Genomic DNA, 24,247 nt, shown 5'->3' on the forward strand with positions numbered 1-24,247 from the left:
TGAGCACAAATAAAATTCTTTATGTCTCGATTGAACTGAGGGCGGCTATCGTGACATTTGTCTATATTATTATTATTAATATTAGTATGAGAGAGAGGAAGTACGAAAAAAAACTAGTGGATAATTATGGAGGCACTTTCAAAATTGTATAGAGCGGTGCAAGCAAGCATCTTATGTGCTTGAGTTAGTAAAATTATGCATACAATTTTTCGCCTTATCGTATCGTAGTATCTTATTGAACAGGTCACATTAAGTCCTTTGCGTGCAAATAAAAACAACGATAAATTAGTAATTATTATCCTATTTTGGGTTAAACTTAAGCTTAGATCGATGTGGAGAAACGAATACTAAGGCATCCATTTCGTATTCGTAAGCATTTTGTGGTTTACCTGTTGAACGTACGCATAAAGCAACGTACGTACGCATCTATATATATACACATATACTATGTATTCGTATTTTTTAAATTCTCATAGTCATATAGTTGTATGCAATTTTAATCAAATTGTTTACTCTCCTTTTTTATCTGTGCATAAATTGCTAAACAAAACAACAGATTTCTTTTGTTTCTCATAAATAAATGAATGAGATGTATTTAAGAAATTTAAACAGGTATAATAAAGCTAAAAAATATTTCTATATCCGTATCTATGATAAGCAGTTCCACTTTTTCGAAAGCCACCGGCTACTTTAAATTTAATTTACATGATAGAAACATTTCGTGCAAATGAAACGCTTATTGGTAAGTGTTTTAAGATTCAAAATGGAAAGAAATGTCATTGTTTACAATTGTATACGAAACGCGCAAGCCGAGTTATAACTAAAGACTGATTCAGGCAATCGCGTTACACGCAGTTGGCCGTTTCGGGCCGAATGGTTTTAACGTCTCGCGCATGTGCAGAAAATGCATCGAAATTAAAAAAAAGCATCGGAAACCTTTCGCGCGCTTTTTTGACAGTGATTTTTTTTTTTCAAGTGCCGTTTTGAAATGTGATAGTGATTTAAAAATTGGAATTTTTTTTTTGGACAGTTTTTCTTCATTTATTTAGGTACGTAATTTTTTTTTAAATATCGTAATATTATTTATTGATTTATGTACAAATATAATTATAATTAAATTTCACAAACTGTTAAATAAAAATTAAATAGTTTCGTTGTAATTTAATTAACAGAAACTTTCAGATTTAATCTTTAATGAATAATGATTCTAAGCATACTAACTTTTTTTTTTTTCAAAACCGCAACAGTTACAAATAACGAATGAAAAGAGTCTTAAGACATAATACAAAAAAAAAAACATTTGACAGTTGAAAAATATTACCAAAAAGTTTTGTTATATATCTTTCTCTCTCATCTTATTTTATTATACACAATGATTGCTATATTATGTCATTATCGGTTTTTGCTAAGCTTTCTCTGTCCAGTGGGGATATTGTATGTAGGCTAGTAGGACAGTCGAAAGTGATCTCAAGATACGGAGGCTGCGGCCAGTGCATTTTGTAAATGTCATATCTCTGATGTTATTCACTATTTTGTTATACTTGTCGTGAATAGTTTCTTTTTTTTTTTTATTTTCGTGGCTTATGTACGATTTATTTCAGTATGCAAATTAAAAAAAAAAAATATAAACGAATAAATTATAAAATTACTTATTAAATTAATTAATAAAATTAATCAATTCGTCAATTTATGTCATTTATAAAAATAAAAAATTACGTATTCGATTTTTTAAAATATGTATTTTGTCAATTACAAAAATATATTACTTCAACTGACTTTATTTTATTGTAATTACATAATTGATTAATATTATTACTAGGTCCTGTTTATTTTTTATTCAATAAAATATTTGCACATTTTATTCCATTTATATATACACAGTAAAAGTATAACAGATTAAAAATAAAAATGTTAAATTGAAAAGTTATAAAAATTATTAAATTATAATAAATTTGATTTAATTATAAAAACAAACTAAACCTACATTGAACTACGAAAGGTTATTTGTTAATTAACATTGTTATTAAAAAACTAAAGTTTAAGATGTATGACAAAGAGCAACAGTTTTTTTTTTTTTTTATTATGACAAAGTATATTTTTATTTCATCTGTACGTATAAACAAATAAAGCTAACGAAATTACATTTATGAATTCTTAAAAGATTATATTTTTTGTTAAAATATTATTAATATTTATTAGTTGGAGATATCTTAATAATTTCGTTACACTAACCTAAAAATATTTCAACATACTAAAATTTGAAATTAGAATAGATTTCTAATAAAGAGTCTATAAGACAGATAAAAAATGCTTTCATTTTTACAAATAGAAAACAAGATTCAAGTCTGCCCGTGACCACGAACACTGCAAAGTGCTCGAAACGTCGGGATGTTAAAATAAAATAATTAATATACGCGATTAAATCCGTTAAAAAAAACTAGTTTTATTTCAAGATTCATTCACATTTTAAATAATTCATTTAAAAAAAAAAAATAATGAGCAGAAACTGTGTTATTGGTTTGTTTTCTAATTCTTAATTCAAGGTAAAATTTTACCGGTATTTTCATAAATTTACAAGTAATTAGTACGGTTTTATTATTTATTCGCGTTAATAACAGTGTGTTCATGTGTAATAACATCTGTGTTCACTAAGGCTAATGGTATCTTATGGTACGTGGTACCACCCAAATATTAACATCCCTCACAAATTTCGGAAACTAAAGAGTTAGGTCCTTTGTGCCTGTAGTTACTGGGTCATTCAGCCTTCGAACCGGAACATAATACACAGTATTACTGTTTGACGGTAGGATATGAGATTGGGTGGTACCTACCAAGACGGGTTTGCATCAAATATAAGAATTTAGATGTCTTGATTTTTAATAATAGTTTTTATTTGTACTACATTTCGAAGAGTTCGAATTTCGGTCATAGTACATTTTAAATACTAGGGAACGCGTTCAATATATTGGTGTGCGTGCAAACACAGGTGTCATCTCAGTCATTCCGAAACAATTGAGAGATCTTCCACAGGCATAGCAGTATAACATTATCGACTTTGTAACTTTACAGATTAATCTTTTTAAATATAATAACAGCAAACGAAAAAGTTTTGTTGAGTAGTAATTAATCTTTGCCGTAAAATACATTTACATAGATTTGTTCTCACGCCACAACAAAAAATAATTACAATTTAAAGCAATAATAATAATAATTATACTATAAATAGATACTAGTATTATACATAATGTATATTTAAGTTAAATGTTGCCAGAAAAAAAAGATCATTAATGGTGCTAGGTGAGTAGCCCTTATGCCAGCCCGTCTTTTAAATTCAAATCTATTGTAAAAAACACATTGGTAAAGATGGCATATTATTCGATACAAGATTATATAGATGATAAAAAAGCGTGGAGTTAATGCTCGTTGACTTCCAGGCGGGAGACATAACATACATATATAATTGTATTTACCTAACATGACTGTATTATTAGATGTTAGTACTGAGTTTCTTGGCGGTTCTATTCGGTAGAATCTACATTCCGAACCTGTGGTAGTTTTACTTAAAAAAGTTTGTTAAATGACGATTCAAAAGTGCTTGTAAAAGCCTACTTGAATAAAGTTTATTTTTATTTAGATTTTTTAAATATTAATGTGTAAATATTTGTGTATGAGTCGAGATGGCCCAGTGGTTAGAACGCGTGCATCTTAACCGATGATTTCGGGTTCAAACCCAGGCAGGCACCACTGAAATTTCATGTGCTTAATTTGTGTTTATAATTCATCTCGTGCTCGGCGGTGAAGGAAAACATCGTGAGGAAACCTGCATGTGTCTAATTTCAACGAAATTCTGCCACATGTGTATTCCGCCAACCCGCATTGGAGCAGCGTGGTGGAATATGCTCCAAACCTTCTCCTCAAAGGAGAGGAGGCCTTTATCCCAGCAATGGGACACTTACGGGTAATGTGTTAGTGAAATGTAAATATTTCACTAATACATTAAATGGAATTTGTTGTGGAATTTTAAAAGTGTTGCAATCCTTGTATGCAATATACTGTCGCGTAGTTTTTTTTTTTTAAATCTCTAATAATAAAACCGTAACAAGGTCGTCTTTGTTCATCATAATTATTTTGGACATTTTAGAAATTACGGTTTACTAACACGGCACTTATCATATCATATCGTAAAATTAAATCCTCTCCCTGCGTCTGTCTGTATGAAGACGACACCGAAAAAGTACTGAACGGATTTTCATACGGTTTTCAATAATGGAGCGATTCTTGATTAAGGTTAGTTAAAGGCTTGTAAAATAAAGATTAATTCGTGTTTATAAGTCATCTCGTGCTCAGCGGTGAAGGAAAACATCGTGAAGAAACCTGCCACCTTAGTCCAGCAGTGGGTTTTTGACAGAATGTTCGTTTTACATTTTTATGGCATATATGTATATCCGATGAGTAGGGGGTACCCATATGGCTTGCAAAAAGTCAATTTAAAGGGTGCAGTTGTTATTTAATATACGATTAACATACACATACATACAATTTCTGATTATCTGTAAATAACTTAAAATCCGGTTTCCAAGGGTGAAAGTATTATATTAAAAATATCTCGTTACACGCGAAACATCGATTTTGTTGAATCAATATTAAATAATCATCATAATTTTTTGAATACCCGTTTTTACCGCAGATTTACACATTTATTTTCGATGTAAACTAAAACAAACTACATCCTAATAAAATTTTAAACTAACAGAAACAAGTTTTTATATATTTTACAATTAAAAAGTAAAGAGGCTGATGAAGTGCAGGGCAGACGTCTGCCAGGTCATGGCTCTTGCCCATAGCATGCTGTAAATCATAAGTGTACAAATTTATAACCTTACAGGAAGACCGTTACTCGGAGGGTTCACTAGCTCTTGGACTATATGGCAGGATGGGCAAATGCGCTTCTTGATGGTAAGTGGTCACCACTGCCTATAGACCAACACCACCACCAGTCACCAACCTTGGTAACGGATATGTTATCTGTTATTGTGTCACTCATCAACTGAAACATAAATAAATAAATAGAAACTCAAGAATACTAAGGGTCGCCACACACTAGTCACCAGCCTCGGCCGCCACATGCTACAAATGGCGAGTCCATTTAAAAGTTACGAAAACTACAAGAAGTACGTCGGTGATGGCGTTTTGTGGTTGTGGCCGGTGGCTCGTGTGTGACGACCCTTAGTTTTGCTGCTTGGCGGAATATATAACTGGATTGTACCTAACCAGACGATATTAACCAATACCTACCAACTAATACTAAGTTGTCTATGAAAAGATTCAAATCAACCGGGTAGTCCACGCTATTTTTAAGGATATTGATAAGGAGAGGCCTTATTCAAAAGATGCAACTACAGTTTCAATTTCTAGGCCAATTGGCGCCAAATAGGTCACGTGATACGAGTACGTGTCAATTTTGATAAAAATTAGCCGCCATTTTCTGAATCCTGTTTAGGCGTCTAGATTTTTTTAAACAAAATCTTTATAAAATATTATTACATTAGTTTAACGACATATATATTGAAATTATTTATTCAGATTTGTTGTTATGTGATCGTTCTGTTCAAGTCATTAGGGCAATATATTTTTTTGAAGTATTCAGGTCAAGTTCGAGAGCCAATCATTATATAATGATTTAGAATTTTAATTATATTCATATATCGTATATCGTAATATGCAATAAAAACTTAAAATGCGTAAAGTTATCTTCGCTTGTAAAATTTTACAAAAAAAAAAAACGGCTTATGTCATAATTATAATTTATGTTTATATTATTTAAATGTCTAGACATTGGACGTTTTTGATTATTAATACGTTAAGTTAGACAAAGCTGATAACGCGTTGAAAAAATGTATACACGCATACTAGTTAAGTAGTTTGACGTTAGACGACGTGTATCTGTCACGCACACCAAGATAATAATGTTGTCTCGTTGTGTTTGTTCTTATGTGTTTTAATAGCAATTATTTTTTATCTAATTATTATTATTGTCTTGGTTATGGGTTTCCGTCTACTACTATTATGCCTTCAAAATTAAATTAAGCCTGTAATCTCGACCGTATCGATCAATATCGTGTCTTCTCCATCGCGTGACATTGGCGAAATAATCTGTGCCTGTGGCCCAAATAAAAGCCGTAAAAAAAGTTGATTCGTTTGTTTTAGTTATTTTGTAGTGCGATACTATGTATATATAATAATCATAGGTCGATCGGAACTAACAGAATAGAAGGAATACCTCATGTACGCATCAGTGAAGTTCTATTTGCAATTAATCACAATAAACATTAATAATCTACATGACAATAATAAGAATATTATTATAATTTACTTTTATTATATTTATTATAGATTATATTATACTTGGTGGTAGGGCCTTTTGCAAATCCTTCTGGGTAGCTACCACCCACTCATCAGATATACTACCGCCAAATAACAGTACTCTGCATTGTTGTGTTCCGGTTAGAAGGGTGAGTGAGCCAGTGTAATCACAGGCACGAGGGACATAACATCTTAGCTCCCAAGGTTGGTGGCGCATAGGTGATGTAAGGAATGGTTAATATTTCTTACAGCGCCTTTGTCTATGGGCGGTGGTGATCACTTACCATCAGGTGGCCCATATGCTCGTCCACCAACCAATGCCATAAAGGAAATCTCCTTTTTATAATACTCACAAATTTAAACATTCATTCAAAATTTGTAATAAAAGAAACGTAAAATAAGATAAGGTGATAAATTAAGTTCTCTATTTCGAGCGACCAGACAATTGGCGCTCAAGCGAGCAACTTCCCCGTGTAGTATCTATATCACCTGCGCGCGCATCGAAAAAATTACTCGCATCAATTTTTTAAGCGCGCGAAATGAAGTATAACCTCAAATAATAATCTTGGATGTCTGCCATGTTGGATTTACGGCACGTGACTATTATTTTCGTATTTCTGACAGCAAAGCCTTTCATTTGATACCCATATCATGGGGGTGCATTTCAAATAGCCTGTTCGCCATCTGGTCGTCCGCCATATTGGATTTAAGTCACGTGACTATTTTTTTCGTATTCCTGACAGCAAACCCTTCCATTTGATATCCATATCATGGAGTTGGATTTCAAACAGCCAGTCCGCCATCTTGGGTAGGCCATATTGGATTTGTAATGACGTTTCTTAGCTAGTCATGTATTGTCATCAGAACTCAGGGCGTGTGCAAAATTTCATCCCAATCGAAGACCGGGAAGTGGGTCAAATTAAGATTCCAAGATTTTCTTAAATACATGTGAAGCTAATATAATCGTATTAAAAATCATCTTAAAAAGATCTCAGATAATATAATATTTTTTTATACTCAGTGTACAGTTCAGAGTTATTAGTCGGTTTTCCCATACAAGATTATAGCGGAAACGCCATAATAAGGTTCGAAGACCATTACACTTTAAGAATCAGACCACCAACCAGCCTGTTATTGCATTACACACGACCCACTGGCGAATGTTGCAATAACTTATAATCAACTATTTCATACTTTTACTAACCTAAGCTAAACAACATCTACGCGCTCTTTCACTCTTAACGGTAGCTCCGTTGCGGGAGAGGGACAGAAATAGTGAATGGTTAATTTATTTAAATTTTTGGTTTTCGACTTCCGCTTTTTCAATAGTAGCTCGTGTAAGAAAAGGACAACATTTGTTTCAATATATTCGTGTCTTTTTTACTCATTTACCTGAATAAGAAATTGAATGATATGACAACGAAAAATAATTTTATTATATTAAATTAAAGGTATACTAATGGATACATATATATATTTTTAAAAAGCCAATAATGTATGTTTTATTATTGTTAATTGTAAGTACACACTATGTGTTTAAGCCGCCATTGCTAGCAACAAATAAAAACAAAAGCAATTTTTGAATTGTCAATAAAAAAAATTATTTAAAGTTACCACGCGTTACAAAAATAATACCGAGATACAAAAAACTCAGTTATTACTTTTTGCAAATTAATTACATAATTATGTTAATTAAACTAGTGATTAATTTGACCCTCTTTATAAGTTCACTTGTCAGGACATTAACATTTCATGGTTAAATACTTAATAGAATTACACTATATCGATGTCTATCGATAGACAAGGTGTGAAATTAATTATTATGCGTATGTTTTTAATTATTGGTCACACTTAGGAACTGACGTATAAAAGTAAAATGATTCAATTTTGCAGTAATTTTTTAGCTCATGAATTTCGTTCAAAATATACCTGGCCTTCTTCTTTTACTTGCTTGATTTAAATAAAAATATATATTATTTTAATGAAATTACTAAAATATACCGCCATGATCTATTTCACAATGCAATCTATAATTAATTTTATTTTAAATCGAACATAATTGTGTAACAAACAGCCGAACATTTATCCATGCTATTAAGATTGAAAAAAATATTTTTTTTATCTGTTGTTACTTAAGGATTAATAATTCTTACCTTTGTCTAAATTAAAAGCGCGCCAATAAATCTGACGTCTGTCACAGATTATAAATAATTATGTTTCGGTATTGATGTTATGTGCAAAGCGTTTTATAGACGCGATTTGCCAAACTTTAATAACTGATTGATTAGAACAAAACAATAAAAAAACATAGATTAATTGCAGTTTCGTACAGATATTAATACCTTAAACAGGTTTCATATTGAGAAAAAAAACTTATTCGCCTGTAGTGTTAAGATTTATATTAAGTTCTAAAGCTGAAGTTATTAATTTTCGATCATTGACTGTTGCGATATTTTTTTTCTTTATTATTAGCGAATTATATTTGGACCCTGTTGCGCAGAAATATTCCAACCCACGAGATCACTAATAAAAGCTATTAAGTTTAAAAAAAAATACCTATTTTCATAATAACAGTAACCCTGTTAAATTATATACTTAATACATTTTTTTTAAATTAATAACAATTGTTTTCTCAATATCAAAATGGTGTTTATATATGTAACAAAAATTAATACTCTATTTCATAACAACAACGTTTTGATTCACCGCCAAACCCAAGATGAAACCGTCTAACATTGAACCCGCAATTTAAGTTTTTGATTAAGATTTAAGTATTGCAGAGTACGAGAATCTTAACACCATCACAGATCATTTGGAGCTGACCACACGTCGCGGCAACGGGAAATATTTATCATTCTTATTTTAAAGCAATAAAAATTAGTTCTAAAGTGATCCTCAAACATTTTTTTTTTATATAACAGTTTGCTTCTTTTTCTAACGTAAAAAGTTTCTTTAATTGTGTATCGGTTTCTTAAAATGTTGATATAACTTTAAGTATCCCACATAATATTTTTTTGTGTCACAAAATAATTTAAACAATTTAAATTAAGTTTGGTCACACGCGATGTAACTAAGACCATTATACCTTAAAAAGTTTTTCACGTGATTTGTAGATCTGTATATGTTTATTTAAATCCTCAAATTAGCTAATATTTATTTAAATAATATCACTCGAGGTGTATATTTAAATACACATAAACAAGAACCGTAAAACCCAGTGATCTCTTTATACCAATAATATAAAAACGATTAACACATATGTTAACATTTTTCTATCTAAGCGACCCTATTGGTTCGAATTTGTATCTTTTAAAAATAGATGATGCATTGATTGGTAGTTATAATATTAATACTATTACAAATATTGAGTAATAGTGTCCTATCAATTCTTATACGGCTAATCTCAAGCGATACTAGGCTTATGTGCCTGACATTTTATTGTTGTATGTTTGTGTGTGTGTGTGTGCAAACGTGCTCATTCAGTTCTTTTCTGTCATTCTCACTATCAGCAAATATACATTTGATACTAACGGAAAGAGTTCAGGCGTAGGTCCAACAGCTTAAAGTGCGTCAGACAAATCCAATCACTTTTTATAGGTCTAACCAGGGTTTTGAACCCAGAATGATGTTCTCATCAGGGTAAACGGTCTTATACCATAATCGCAAAAAATAATCAATTTCAGTACGCATATATGGCAGTAAATGCTTCAGCTTGCAGATAGAAAAATATTAAATTAAATTTGGTAAAAATAAGCCGTATTAATAGCAGCGGTAGTGCGATGCAATGCCCCAAATTTTAACCACAAATATTGTCTAAAAGGACAATGCTCGATTGAACTGTATTCGATTGATCGATTGAATTGGTGAAATGGAGTAACTACTGAGTATCTTGCAATTTCCTTTTAATTGAATCTACAATTAATTCAATCATTATTAAAATTCGGAACTTGATTTGAAAGTACTTGAGCCTAGTTTATTAAGGTATGTTATTATTATTTCGATTTTATCTTGGATATAACGGTCAAAGCAGTTCATCGTCAAAAGCTTCCAAAAATATTACGTTGGACAAATCAACTCCGTCTCATCAATATAAGGTAATGATCATCATTTTTCTTTGGTATGTGAACGCGTATTTTACATTGATTGGCACAATTGATGGACAGACAGTAAAACAATTAAATTACGTATAAATATTTGGTATGTATCATTTGCAAAAAAAAAGATATATTTGGAGTTTTTCGTTGATTCTATTTTTATATGGCGTTTTGGTGTCGTAATGGACAAAATTTTTGAAAGACCATATTTTTTTTCAAGTAGAAAAGGTCAGAGTTTCGTAGAGGTCAACTTCTATTTCTTTGTTGTTTGTTTGTGAGAGGTTCATTTGTTCAATAGAAAAAACTTACCAAACCGGAAAGAAAACATCCAGATCAAACAAGACCGGCGATTGTATTTTTTTGTCGAGAAATTTCTAATCGTTCCAAATTTAAAAATGAACTAATTATATGTGAGTTTTGAGGCAGTCGTTTCAATTCCAGCTATCTTGCTCCTTTTCCATTTTTCTTTAAACTAACCGATGTTAGACTCTGATGGTGGTACCACCCATAGATATTGGCACAGTAATAACAGTCAAGCCTAAAATCATCAAACTCCACCAACCTTTGGAATTAAGATGTTGTATTATGGGGCTGTAGATTCAGATGTTCTTGGTTAAAATCCCTGCCTATGTATTTGGGCTGTGCTGTAAAGATAATCTTACCAGCAGGCCAGTGATTGAAATTTGGCACAGTTCATTGGCTTAGAACCCATCTAAGCATTATTCTTGTACCTGAAGTGGTTTCTTTCTTGTCGATTTACCTTCCACTCGGATAATGAGAGGGAGGAATAATTGCATTTGTGATTGTGCACAAATCTGCTTGCACTCTTATATATCCTATACAGTCCTCTGACCGTTCTAGCAATATTATATATTTATTTAGTGGGTCATACATACCCAAGCTAGCAATTATGGCTTCGAACAGGAATCGAACTTTCTACCCTGAATTAATAACCAGGACAAAAAGAAAAGTATAAATACATGGTCTTAAGCAAACGAACGTGACTTTCTCTTTAACACTAACAAAACGTTTTTGCCCAATCAAATATAGTGAGTCGAGTGTATAGTTGTTTGTTACAAATTAGAGTCTAAACGTTATATTTTGAATTTACCAGGTAGGTTTTTAGGATGTCGTGCCATCTACCACATGATTTTAAATGGTCACCACCGCTTATAGAAAGTTGTACTGTAAGAAATACAGGTTATCCCTGGTCCAGTTCCTGGGTTGATGTAATTTCCTGCCATTACTGGCTCACTCACAAGTATGGACAATTCAAACTAAAGACTCCGTAAATGAATCAGTAATACAAGAATTTGACTAATGTTATAAGTTCAAAACTGTCTATCTGTTTGTGTTACATCCTGCCTAAACAACATCATAATGATATTTGTCATAGAGCCTTGGAGCTGGCTTAGGACTGACATACAGATGCAGCAAGTTATATGATAAAATTAAGTTGCGGGCAGAAACTAATAATTTTATAAAGTAAAGCCAGCTTTGTAAATTCGTCTCGTATAAAAAAAATTCGTACATAGAGGACGCATTGACTAAAACGTGTATGGTCAGCAGAAAATGTTATTTTTTTTTATTTTTGTCGTTATGTAATACTTGTTGTTTCTTGCGTTTTACAGACAGACAGAAATACTTGAGCATTTATAATATTAGTTTAGACGAGCTAAATAAGATATCAGCGTGTATCGTTGTGTGTAAAATTGTAGGGATCCGCTCGACATTTATATTTTTCTTTAACGGGCATACCGTTTAAGCGACTTCTGGTAGTTATTTTGTCATTAAAGTTCAAAAACACTAGAAAAAAAGTAGCCGTCACGGTGTGTCTCACGAAATCTATGGTCATTAAAGTAATTTAAATTATAAGATAATCAATAATTAAATTTAATATGGAATAAAACAATAAGATTGCGGTAATAAAATACATTTTATTAAATACACCCTAGTATGACGTCAGGCCCTCTCTACTATCAAGTACTGACTAAGGTGCTATTTACTGTCATGGCACCTGGTTTCTTATCTATACTAATATTGTATTTTAACTATGTCTGTCCGTCTGTTTGATGCTCTTTCACAGCCAAAGCACTGAATCGAATTTGATAAAACTTGTTATGAAGCATGCTTAAACACGAAGAAATTTATCCTTGGAGTTTAAGCTTTGCTTGCTTATAATGCCTCATCCCTGTCGATCGACCTCTAAAACATGAACGTCTAAAGTCTATAAAATAAAGTCGAAGACAAATAGTCTCAGATATTCATAAAAAAATCCTGATACAGATAATCAAGAAAAATATTTCATTGTATTTATAAATAAATACAATATTATCGTAATACATCATTGAAAAATTATACGCGGAAAATACTCAGAATAAATTAAATCCAATAAAGCAATTGATATTATAGTCTGTACTTAAGAAAATATTTTCCTTGTACTATTAAAAAAAAAAAAATACTGATAATATATTTTATGAACATTTGAAGCTTATTCTAATTTGACAATGTTACCACGCGACGTCGATTTAATATACCGTTTCAGTATATTTGACGTTAGGTTAGACTGTCACGGTTGAGCGTCGATCTGGATATTATAGTCGCTATGGAGGTACGCAGGCGAAAATGTCATTAGGTAGTATATTATTATAAATGCGAAAGTTTGGATGGACGTTTCTTTCTCAATCAGACCAGAAAGGCCGGACGGATCTGGATGAAATTTGGCACAGAGATAGATTATATACTATTCCAACCACAAGTGGAGAAAAGCCAAAAAATAACATTTGACAGCAAATTGATGCGATATCATTGGTCGAGAGCTTGATTAATCTATGATATTCACTATGGATTTGCAAAAAAATGGCGTTTTGAATGTCGACGAAACTGTTATCGGAATTTTGGAAGTGTAATAAAGTGGATATTTGTAGTTAAGTGTAATAGTGTTTTATTATAAATATAATAGATATATTAATCAGAAACTTTTATTAGTGCATAGTATAGCTGAGATGTTTGCAAATCGCATGAAATACGAAAATCTAAGCTTTATTTATCCTTATTTCTATTTCGTTTGGAATACCATAAGTCCAAGGCGATTCCTAAAGAATAATATAAATATTGTAAACTATATTAAATATCGTTAATTATTTGACGTTCCTTTTCACTTGAAGCAGTAGATCTTAATCTCACCCTGAACTGGGGCAAGATCGACAACGGGGTAAGATTGTAGTGATCAAATTTCCGTCTAATATCTATGTATTTATTTATTGCACTACATATTTATTTTTTGATTGAAACACTCACGAAAGACACGTTTTTTTGGATATGTTAGTATCAAAGACAATATTGTACGGAACCTGTCGCGAATCTACCCCACACTTGTTGACTTTTTAATTTACATTTATTTACGTCATCGCTCACATCGTTTGCACTTGACGAGTTAACACGAAAATCACTCAACTCATACATATTTTGTTTGCCCAAAGTATAAAGATACTAATCACACATCAAACTGGGCCAATACTCAAAGATCAGGGGAAAGCAAGCAAAAATATTTAAACTAAAGTCTGACCGCTCCTGACGTGTGACAGTCGTTCACAACACGTGGTACACTACAGAAAAACAGTTACCATAACACTGTAACAGCGCATCATGGATTAAAACCAGTTCATGAAATTAATGACACATTCTCCGAAATACTATAAGATGCTCTGATAATATATTGGTGTAGTGGTTTTTTATTTAGGCATTAAAAAAGAACATCTTCTCACTAAGAAGAGTTTTTTCCTACGACGCATAAGATCTTATCGTAAATTCTCGGCTATTTCAAAGTTATACCATCCATTCGATCACGGACTTTCAGGATTGCAAACTTTCAGCAGAATATTCTGCATATGAAAACTCTAGTCACGGACGATTTTCAGAATCTAATTGAAGTGATTTAAGTTAGTAACTGTCTGCAAATTCCACGTCTCTAATTGTGAATTAATAGAAATCCGCAGTTAGTATAGATATCACACTTGGAACTTGGCAAACGCAACAAAATGACCGCAAATGTCCGTTGGCCTAAAACTTCTCAACATCCTACTCAAAAGCAGGTTGGTGCACACATGAACACATAGGTGTAGAAGATTTTCGTACGAAAGACGCAAGCCTCCTGATTATGTTTTCCTTCACATCCGAGTGGCGATCACGAGATATTATAAACAAAAATTAAGCACATAAAAATTTGGATCAAATTTTGTGCGGACTTGAACCACTATCTTCAATTAAAATTAACATTTTTTTTAAACACTGGACTGATGCGGGATGAATATGTAAAGTAACAGCCTGTAATTGTCCCACTGCTGGACATCTTCTCCCTTTTGAGGAGAAAGGATGCGGGATACACCACGAATTGGAGCAGCATTATGGATAAACTCCAAACCTCGCCAAAGCGGCCTCAGTAGACGGTAATACATACGAATAATCAAACAAAACTTTACACCGTTTTGGATTAACAGATACATACTAATCATGACACAATAAGCTATAAGTCAAATCAATATTCAAACCGGGTCAAGATCTTGAAATATTGGCTTTAGAAAATTTAGTCGTTACCACATTAGTAAATGTTATTATTTAAAATTTGTTATTTTGAGTGTAACACAGTCGCTTTTATTTTGTTTTTTTAATTTTTTTTATGACGTTGTTTGGCGGATGAGCATATGGGCCACCTGATGGTTAGTGGTCACCACCGCCCATAGAAAAAGGCGCTGTAGGAAATATTAACCATTCCTTACATCACCTATGCTCCACCAACCTTGGGAACTAAGATGTAATGTCCCTTGTGCCTGTGATTACACTGGCTGACTCACCCTTCTAATCGGAACACAACAATACAGAGTACTGTTATTTGGCGGTAGAATACCTGATGAGTGGGTGGTACCTACCCAGATGGGCTTGCACAAAGCCCTACCACCAAATGAAGTGTGGTAGCACTTTGTGGACACAGGTGAGTACCACCCACACATTCTACTGCCATATAGCAATGATTAGTATTGTTGTACCGGTTTGAAGAGCAACCTCAACACGGACGCTCATACCGGTGGGGAATTTGTGAATATTTCGTCAATAAAGCAGATACACTTAGTGACAATACAATAAAAAAATACCTTTTGACAGTTATAAGATAGGTCTGCTTACCGTCTTCCCACATCCAAATGTAAAAAGGGCTTTTGTTAGATATATGTTATGTTATGTACAAATGTTGAAAATCCAAATGAATCAAAAGTCCATTCCAATCACAAAACATTAAAAACAGATAAATAACTTTGACATTGAATTTACGCGATATCATTGGTCGAGATCTTGAATATTCGGTATTCGTTATGGATTCGTAAATATATAGATATTTTTAAAAACAGCAATTTGAATATCGAATTGATTTTAATAAAATTAAACTCTATATTAATCAAGAACTAAGATAGCAAATCGTATGGAGTATGTAATTTTAAGGTTTGTTTATATTTTTTCAATTGGAAAAGACAACAAGTACTAATCTGTTCCAGAAACATTATTTACTTGAAACATAGACAAGATAAGTATGGTGCGTAAAATAAAAAAGTTTATGAACTAGCGACCCGCCCTGGCTTCGCACGATTGTACACAGAATCCTGAGTTTTTTTTTTAAATTGGTTCACGATTTCCTGTGATTACTCCTATCTTGGTCTGCACTACAGATCCTCGAATCGGTTTTGAAAAATATTTAGTTAGTTGTGTTAGATAGCCAAATTATTAGCTATATTTTCAAGCTACAAAGTCGGAGCAGTGATCTTAAACGAAACAATGGAAAAACGTGGTTACAAGTGCGCTTATACTGTTTGATATCTTCGAAGTTTATTGTACTATAACTTGCAAAGTGGAGTCAGCAAAAGCAAGTAACAATCACATTACTGGGATAGGTTCTCTTCTATTAAAGAAACTGTTTATAGCTTATTTAAATCACGCTGCTTAAATGGCAAAATGTCATCATCTTTTTCACACAAATTAAGCAAACGAACAATAGTCCGTCGAGTTTTAAACAGGCAAACTTACGATTCACGTGTTTTAGCCACTCGACCACCTCAGCTCAACGAAGGTAAACATTTCCATTTGACGATAAAATCTACAAATGATAATCATTCATTTATCGCAACCAATGAATGACACATCTTTGCGTGACGAACTAAGGATTGTTATTATTGTTACAATCTTAGAATTTAATAAATTGGAAGTGGTATCCTTTATCTTTAAAGGTTTCAAGCTCTGGGCGATTGGAGTAAAAAAAAACGAGAGAAATGTGACTCCCGGTTGGATTAAGTTCCTTTCGATATTTATTATGTACTAAATGTTAGACACAAAGAATATGATAGTAAATGGTCAGCAACACTCACAAACAATGGCGCTGTAAGAAATATTAACCATTACCTTACATCGCCTAAACTGTTATGTCCCTTGTGCCTGTAGTTACACTAGCTCACTCACCGTTCAAACCGGAACACAACAATACTGAATACTGCTGTTTGGTGGTAGAATATCTGATGAGTGGTGGTATCTTCCAGGGCAGGCTTGCACAGCACCCTACCATCAAGTAACTCCCGTAACATGTTGTTTATCCCGTGTGAATTTAAACAATAGCCTTAAATTAAATCGTATATAAAATAAAGACACAGAGAGAAATAGAATGGTTGCAAAGGTCACATGGAGAGAAGGGGAAAGATCGGAAAACGTCGCCTGGAGAATGAAGTTGTTTCGAAAAAAAAAAAAATTAAAAACAAACATTTTGATTGTGAAATGATTGACAAGTTTACCAAAAATTTGAATATTTACAATCGGCGTCGTTCATTCGTTCAATGCAGTGGACTTTTGAGTGATAAACTCATTCTCAAATTTGTCACCTACGTGACGTAAGAAATCAAGTCAAAATCATACAGTAATGATCTTAATTTAACCGAATCTAGAATCTAAGGTCGTTAGAAATCACTTTAAATGAAATTTGGAAGTCACTTTAAAGCAAATTCATCTCCGCAATGTCAAATATATGTCATACGGCATATTACTTTGGTTACAATTACGCTACAGATAATAAAAGTGCTTTCTTTCTACACTTAAGAGGTGTGACTGAGTGAATTGAGTTGGACAACACCATTACTCTGATCCCAATGTAAGTAGCTAAAGCAATTGTGTTATGGAAATCAGAAGTAACGACGGTACCACAAACAACCAGACCCAAGACAACATAGAAAATTAATTAACTTTTTCTACATTGACTCAGCCGGGAATCGAACTTAAGACCTCGAACGTACCCATGAAAACCGGTGTACACACTACACGACCACGGAGGTCCTAAAAGGCAAGGTATAAAATTACGCAAATATTTTTAATTTTGCTAATTGATTTAAAATAATAGCACTAATTTTCCGACTCCGCAGTCATAAAATTCTGCTAATGTTTTTAACATTTAATTTAAAATCTTAAATTAAAAATATATTGATTAATAACACACATTTCTATACGAGTTTATATATTCAATAAAAATACTACAATATAAAACTCTACGACAATCGTTTAAGATTCAAGATCGCAAGGTTGTTTATTTAAACGCTCAATTCCAATTCTAGTAATCTCTGTTCTGTATTAACTTCAAGGTTTAGGTTATACCCAGTTTAGAAATAAGTTACGCAACCGTATTTATCAATTATATATAATGAACTAAGGTTGTAGAAACGGTACTCGATCTGTCACTTAAAGTCACAAGCAATAAAAAAAAAAAAATCATTCGCGTTGTTGCGTTGTCTTATTTTTAGTGTGTTCGCATTCAAAGATTTATATATATAGATATATATTTATAATATAGGTAGGCGTACGAGCAAATGTGCCACCTGATGGTAAGTGGTCACCACCGCCCATAGACAATGGCATTGTAAGAAATATTCAACCATTCCTTACATCTACAATGCGCCATCGAACTTGAAAACTAAGGTATGTCCCTTGTGTCTGTAGTGACACTGGCTCATTCATCCTTCAAATCGGAACACAACAATACTGGGTACTGTTTGGTGTTAGAATATCTGATGCGTGGGTGGTAGCTACCCAGACGGTCTTGCACAAAGCCCTACCACTAAGTAGGCTAAAATAGTAAACTACATGTAAAACCAAACAGGTCTTGCTTATCAAAAATGTGCATCATAATCGGGATTGAACGAACATTTTTTAACTCATAGCATAAAATAAATTGATCCAATTCAGCTTGTAAGAGTTGAACTAAACGAACTGGACATAACGAAGATATTAATAAATATAAATTTACATTTGTTAGGTTATAAGATACTCTCGAAGTCCTGTTTTAAGCTGAAAAAAATATTTGGCCCGGCAAGAAATTGTCGTCGAAGCCTGGTGTTTGGAAATTGTAGTGCACGTGAAGCCTTTGGTCTTGCGTCTGAACTCTTCCCGGTTGTCTTGGCCTGTCGTATGATAATGAGTAAACACTTAAAGTTGCACTCACCAGTGCAATATAATATGCCTCATATATATGTTAGTCTTCCCCAATTGTTAACCAAAGTAAAAAAGGTACATGTTTTCAGCTAGGCCTTAAAACTAGTTTTTATAAATTGACCCCCGACTGATATCAAGTACAATATAAGATCCCGAGTAGATTTCTAAAATAACACCTTTTTCGTTAGAAAATAATGATGCAATATATAACACTAGGAAATGTATATCTCGGTCAGGGTTGTTGACTACGAGTTTTTTGTATTTAATAACCCTTTTTTTGTTACTGGCAATTATTGTTATTAATTAAAAAATAATTTTATAATAAGGAGAAATATTTAAACAAATATCCGTATTGGTAATACATATAATGATTCCTGGACAATTTATGTTACTTGCCATAAAAAATATCATGCTATAATTTTTTTTTTTGTATATTGCAACATTCTGCGTTACACATTTTAAACACTTAAAATAAATATGTAATTCAATTTGAAAAAAGTGACTACTATGTTTCCAGTCGGTTCTTCTCATTATAATCTACATTCAGAATCAGTCGTACATTGAAATGATTGATCCTGGAAGCTATTTTATTGCTTATAAGTGTCCCTTTCAATATTTTGTTATGAGGCTGAAGATATTGTTTTTTTCACAGTATCAGTATCTGATGGCAATCCAGCATGACAGAGAGAGTTTAGATGCAAAAGCAACAGCTTTACGTGCTGTATGGAGTTGCCCATGTCTGGGACTCCTAACTTCCAAACTTCATGCTTCTACTGTTGTCAGAAAACCTGCTAACATTTACAATTTAATAGCTCGAAATAGGAATTGAACCAAGAAACTTGGAGTTCAGCCTAAGCTACCAGGTCAATATCAACACAACCTTCCTTTTCCCAAAAATTTAAAATCCCAACTTAACAGATTGCGAAAATTGAGTTTATAAATACGTGGTAACAATAATGTGACAGCCCTAGCCGTTCTATCTGTGTGTCACTAGGTAAAGTGACGTAACACGCCACAACTGGTTCTGTACTTACGACGGTAGGGCATGGATGGTATGAGAAAATTTCATAAGCAGAAAACACTATCATGTCAATAGTATCATAAACTTAATACGAACTTAATTAATATTAAAGATGCTAAGTGAGTTTGTTTGTTTGTTACATTTTAACTACTCAATCGATCGTCATAAAATATGCATACATGTTGTACAGACAAGCGGCTTTATAAGCTCTTTCCCCCCTCCTCTTATATGTCGCTAGGGCTAGGTGGGTTTATCGTACCATTGCCACCCTCTTAGGTAATGAATATCCGCAAAGGTGGGCCATCCGAAGTGACGGAGTGGGTACCGCAAATCTTAGAGGGTATTCTAGCTCAAACCGTGGCGTTGAGTCCCACATAGTCCCAACTTCATATGGGGAAAAAACACTCATAATTGTATAATTCATTTAATATTGTACGGAATAAATACCCGAATAAAAATATTTTCTCAAATTTCAAATTTAGAATGTTATGATTCGAAATGGAATAATGAAGAAATTTGACAGTTTTTTTTTTTTATTAATCCGGCAAAAGTGCTATGATTGATTTATAACGGAAAGTATGTCAATAGAAATTTGAATGTCTATGTTAATTATATATCCTTAATTTATATAAAAAAAATGCGAGAGCTAACGCTGTTTACACCTAGCTTTCAATTTCTCATAGTGTATATCATTAAAACTTCACAGATCATTTAAAATCTTATAAAATCGTTTCCTTTAACAAAATATCAACCAACAGCCAAAAAAACATCTTTAAAGCTGAAATTAGAACTTATATTTATTTCTTAAAGTATCCGCCTCGAAAAGATTTATGGAAATCACAAATATAAGCGGGGGAAATAGGAGGGGTTTGTGTTATATTGTAATCTGACATTACTTGCTTTAAATTGCTTAATGTAATTTTTTTTATCTCTGTTTCATTTACCTTAAGGTTGGCTGGAAGGGTTTCGTCTTGTACATCTTTCTTGAATGTGAAAGTGTGTGTTTATTGGTGTACAATATTGAGTATTTAATTTGATTGTATTTGAAGACTATCCAAGTTTATTTACCCTATTTTTACCGCCGAATTCATCGAAACCTTGTAGCGTATTAAAAAAAAAGCGCGCGATCGCCTGTCACCGAGGATTGGTTTACTTTTTGGCGCGAAATTTATCTGTTTTGAAAATTCTATTTCTGAATCATAAATAATTTGTCGTTTTTGTTGGCACAACGACTGTAAGAAATAATAACCAAGGCTTACATCTCCATGTGCCACCGACCTTGGAAACACTGACTCACTCACCCTTGAAACCTGTTGTTTAGTGGTAGGATATCTGATGAGTGGGTGGTACTTAACCTGACGGATTTGCCAAAGTCCTATCAAGTTAGTTTACTTAAACAAGGAACATTACGATTTTGTTTTAATTCTCTTGATATTGGTATGTAAATAAAATATATTACTTTTATTTTAATATTGTCACAATAAATAATTTTGATACTTGACATTGAACATGATAATATATTTTAGAGGTTAAATCAGGTTTTTTACGAGACAACGTTAATTTTATAAAAACAACTAATATCAATCGAGGCGAGAAAGGTCGTAACAGTCGCTTGGCGCAGGTGTTGACGTAGCTTTACAAATGATTACCTGTCGCGGTCGCTTTCACTTGGTACGACCAAGACCATGTGACACACGCACACACACACGCTCGCGTTATTATCACAGATACCGTGTAATCACTTATACAGACGTGGTTGTGATAACATCCACAACTTGAAATTCTTAGAATTAAGATGCTTAAAGTTTTTATCTTAATAGCAATTCGACGGGAGAAAGATTTTACGCGGCGTACTAAAGAGTGATCATTCCATCTCTTTCTTTTTTTCTTTGTCTCTCTCTCATTATTGAAGCTAATTTTTTTATTGCGTTTTTTTAATGTTTAATTTTTCATGTCATGTAATTATTTTTAATCGTTGTTAATTAATTTCATTGTGTCTGTGATTTAATACGTAATATATAGCGAAAAATAATATATTCGACGTCAACCGTCGATTCCAACTCGGCTGGGCAGAGTTCGGGAAGCTACGAAAAATCTTCTCGTCAGATATTTATTTTAGCATTAGCAGCCTGTAAATTTCCCGCTGCTGGCCTCCTCTCCCTTTGAGGAGAAGATTTGGAGCATATTCCACCACGCTGCTCCAATGCGGGTTGGCGGAATACACATGTGGCAGAATTTCGTTGAAATTAGACACATGCAGGTTTCCTCACGAGGTTTTCCTTCACCGCCGAGCACGAGATGAATTATAAACATAAATTAAGCACATGAAAATTCAGTGGTGACTGCCTGGGTTTGAACCCGAAATCATCGGTTAAGATGCACGCGTTCTAGCCATCTCGGCTCGTCCCATATACCGACTATATATAATACCAAATATATATATATATATATATATATCAACTAATATATTTGTATGACGACCTTCGTGGTCGAGTACTGCGTACACCGGTTTTCATGGGTACGCCACTCCGAAGTCCTGGGTTTGATTCGATGTAGAAAAAGTTAATGAACTTTTGAATGAAATGAGTTTTCTATGTTGTCTTGGGTCTGGGTGTTTGTCGTACCGTCGTTACTTCTGATTATCCATAACACAAGTGCTTTAGCTACTTACATTGGGATCAGAGTAATGTATGTGATGTTGTCCAATATTTATTTATTTATATTTAATTATAAGAATTATTAACACTAAGTCCTTAAATATATGCAAATATAAATTATAAATAGTTACTGTATAAAGTACCGCGTGGAATAGTGACAAGAATGCTAGCAGCATTTCCCCGTTGAATCCTCTGGGCAAAAAACGAACCAGCCCTCCTGTCTAGTAGACGCAATAAGGCGAGGTGTTATACTTTTAATGAAGCATTTCGCACTATTACTATTTGTAAACTATTTAAAAAGTTTGAATGAAAAATAATTAATGTACAGTATACCGAAATAAATTACGCTTTAACAAAAATTAAAATATACAGGGTTAATGGTAATTCGACGTATTCCCGTTAGGAGGTGATAGGTACCCTTTAAAGAAGCCCTTTATAAAAAGTATCATTTAAAATTGATTTTTTTCTTCTGATTTATAACAACGAATAAACACTGTTTATTTGCCGATATAAAAACAATAATTATCGGTCCAAATTTAAAAATGCGAGACGGAAAACGATATTTATTTCAATATTTTTTTGATTTATTTTCCACAAAAATTACTTTAAAAAAAAAAACGTTTTGAAACTTGTCCTGCAGATTATTTTAAAAACATAAACGTTTTCTTGGCTCTCCAAAAATGTATAACAACTAGGAATTTATTTACTGGTTAAGATTATCGCAAATAGTCACCCCTGTCACCTCCTAACGGGAATTCATCGAATTACCAATAACCCTGTATACCTATCTATATATCCGAAATATCAGGACAGTACAAATCACAACGCGAACTCTTCGACGTCGATTTGCTACCGAAAATATCTTAATACACGAAAGAAATAACTTCATCACACCTGTCATCTTTATTATTTGACCTTGACCTTATTTATAGGTCATGAAGAGTTTGAAATCTGAAGAAACAATCGTCCGTTTAAATACTAAATATATTTAATGTAACTAATAGTATCCTGCTCTGAATCTCGTGCTAAATTTGTGATATACCTAGTTGAGTAAAAGTTACTTTGTGCAAGCCCGTCTGGGTAAGTACTACCCACTCATCAGATATTCTATCTCCAAACTATTACTCAGTATTGTTGTGTTCCAGTTTGAAGAGTCAGTGAGCCAGTGTAACTTCAGCCACAAAGAACTTAACATCTTAGTTTCCAAGGTCGATAATGCATTGGCGACGTAATCAGAGACGATTCTTACAGCGCCATTGTCTATGGGCGATGGTGACCACTTACCATCAGGTAGCCTGCTCTATCATAAAAAAAGTTAAGTAACAACCGTTCAATATGCCCACTGCTGGGCTAAAGCTTCCTTGGAACCTTTGAACCTACATTTGAGGATTGTATATGAAGCTCGACTTCAAGTTTATGTATAGTATTACTTAAATAAATTAAACTCATTATTTGTCCTTCATATTATTTTAAAAATAATTTACCGATTATTAAGAAAATTTGTTTTTTTTTTTGACATGACATTTAAATTTATTGATTGACTTAATATAACAAATATAATACCCCAGGAAGGTAAATTACTTTCCGAAGTCTGACTAGAC

At 32.9% G+C, this 24,247-nt stretch overlaps 1 protein-coding gene across 1 annotated transcript in view; it reads left to right on the top strand.

Moving 5' to 3' along the window:
• The first annotated feature begins 871 nt into the window (after positions 1 to 871).
• Positions 872 to 24,247, top strand: part of LOC125075061 (scavenger receptor class B member 1) — a 130,070-nt gene continuing 106,694 nt past the window's right edge. Inside the window, exon 1 of the mRNA XM_047686635.1 lies at positions 872 to 1,049. The gene's annotated coding sequence lies outside the window, so the exon portion shown is untranslated. The remainder of the gene's footprint in view (positions 1,050 to 24,247) is intronic.

This window comes from Vanessa atalanta, chromosome 29 (genome assembly GCF_905147765.1).
Source record: "Vanessa atalanta chromosome 29, ilVanAtal1.2, whole genome shotgun sequence".
NCBI lineage: Eukaryota > Metazoa > Arthropoda > Insecta > Lepidoptera > Nymphalidae > Vanessa > Vanessa atalanta.